This window comes from Penaeus monodon, chromosome 42 (assembly GCF_015228065.2).
Source record: "Penaeus monodon isolate SGIC_2016 chromosome 42, NSTDA_Pmon_1, whole genome shotgun sequence".
Classification (NCBI taxonomy): domain Eukaryota; kingdom Metazoa; phylum Arthropoda; class Malacostraca; order Decapoda; family Penaeidae; genus Penaeus; species Penaeus monodon.
The window spans coordinates 9527038-9529324 of record NC_051427.1 but is presented as its reverse complement, the minus strand read 5'-3'; the positions used below and the strand labels follow the sequence as shown (position 1 = coordinate 9529324).

Sequence of the window (2287 nt, the reverse complement as noted above, 5' to 3'; positions counted from 1 at the left end):
GCGCGTGTGGCAAGCGCGGGAAAATTCACGCGTTGTCCGTTCCGTGGCTCGCGTTGGAGTGGCGGAAGGAAATCCTGGCAGACGGGGTGTTCTATAAGCATGCACGCGGACGCAAATACGCACGCACGCACGCACGCGTACATGTGTCTGTGTATATTTATGAAACACACACACACACAAACATATATATATATATATATATATATATATATATATATATATATATATATATATATATATATATATATGTATATGTGTGTGTGTGTGTGTTTGTGTGTGTGTGCACATACACATATTTGTATACGCTTTTTTTTTTTTTTTTTCGCGCGTCTGTGTAAATGCAAACAAATAGAGATGGCAGTGACAGAAGTTTAAATGACACATTCACCTGAGAATCAGCATAAAATATTTCTCTTACGGGTCATCCATTTTATTTTTTTATCACTTTCACAAGCGTATAAAACGTACTCTTTTCCCAAAAAGAAAATAAAAAACGATGACTTCTGCCACAGGATCTTTTGAGGAATGCATGACTCTAGCATTATCAGACACCTTGCATTAACTTGTACTCAGTGAAGGATGTCTTATTTTTGGTTTTCATGTTAAAAATAAAATAAATAAAATCTAAAACGTGTCCAAATAACTTTGCATTAGAAATTTTTAAAAATCTTATCTGCCGCACAATCCTGTCTTGATTTCGGCAGCAAATAATTAGTATTTCTTTATCATATCCGGATCGTCATTTCTATAATATAAAAGAAAAGCATAAGCCAGAGATATGGCTGGAGTTCTTTTAGAATTAGTATCTTATTTTTTAAAAATATGCTTTCTTTGATAATCATTTCATGTACAAAAGAAGGACAACGTCTATAATTCTGTTAATTTATATACGCTTTTCAAAAGAATAAAATTTGAAATTGCCATTAGTCTCTATATCTATCATTCATCATTAGTATATTCCACTGCCACGGTTATCATTCAATTATTTTAAAGTTAATTTGCAGAAGCGAATCGATACGAGGCGGTCAGCGGAAATGTACCGAGGAAAAGGCCGGCATTTCCTTGCCTCGAAGACTCATAAATTGTTTGGCGCATGTCACCCTCTTGGATATACATCTTGCTGTTTATTCCTGTAGTTTGATGTCTATCAAAATATGCCGAAATGTATATCCATTAAAAGTACAGTATGAAGAGTCCCTAGTGTCTCTAAATATAAGTGTGTGTGTGTGTGTGTGTGTGTGTGTGTGTGTGTGTGTGTGTGTGTGTGTGTGTGTGTGTGTGTGTGTGTGTGGTGTGCGTGTGCGTGTGCGTGTGCGTGTGTGTGTGTGTGTGTGTGTGTGTGTGTGTGTGTGTGTGTGTGTGCGCGCGTGTGTGTGTGCTGATGAGAGAATTATATAATCATCTTAAATAATTTTCTCTATATAATGGAAAGTTTGATGATGATTCGTACAAGCATGCATGCACTACAAAATGAAATTCCACATGCAAAGATGGAGATGAATGATCAAAAGTCGACAGGGAAGACAGATCTCCGCTTATATTGGAGCTCTTCATGGGGTGGAGGACGCAGGCGAAAGATGATAAGTTTGTATTTTTTCTTTCCAACGTTATTTCTTCTTTCCTTTCTTTCAGTCTCCTCTCTCTCAAATTTTGGAGTTCCTTATGGGGTGGAGGATGCAAGCGAAGGAGTGAGTTTGTATTTTTCTTTATACCATTCTCTTCTTCTTTCCTCCCATTATCACTGTCTTTATCTCTGTATCTGTCTGTTCACCCTTTCATTTGCTTCTCTTTAGCTTTATTGCCTTTCTTTGATGTTCTTCATTTTTCTCTTTCTACAACTTTTTTTGAAGAAAAAAGAACTTTTTTAAGAAAAGAGAAATGACGTGAATTTCATTTTGTCCTTCAAAAGTTTCCTGCAGTTTCCACTCATTCTTATTTTGAAAGTATTTTTTCTACCACTGTCCTGTATTCAACTAATAAAAGGGGAAAAAAAAGGTTACAATCTTCAAAGGAAAATCAAATAAAACATGCTTGTGAAAATAGGAAGTTTTATTTATTGTATTTTTTTTCTCAGAGACATCAACATGACAAATATGAAACTGTCACCACAGAGGAAGAAACAAAAACATCCCTTCAGCCTAAATAAAAAATAAACTCTTATTTCTCTACTTTTAACATGAATAAATTTCTGAAAAATAAAAGACAAAGAATTACCTAAAGGGTAATATTACAGTCTACACATAACACCTGCTTATCCATATTTACAGAGATTAGGCTCCCAAGCACC

The 2287-nt window shown here is 35.3% G+C and overlaps 1 protein-coding gene across 1 annotated transcript in view; it reads right to left on the bottom strand.

Moving 5' to 3' along the window:
* The window catches only part of LOC119599124, a 13973-nt gene extending 13932 nt beyond the window's left edge, over nucleotides 1–41 (bottom strand). Inside the window, exon 1 of the mRNA XM_037948879.1 lies at nucleotides 1–41. This exon is cut by the window's left edge and continues 160 nt beyond it. The gene's annotated coding sequence lies outside the window, so the exon portion shown is untranslated.
* Nucleotides 42–2287: the final 2246 nt, after the last annotated feature.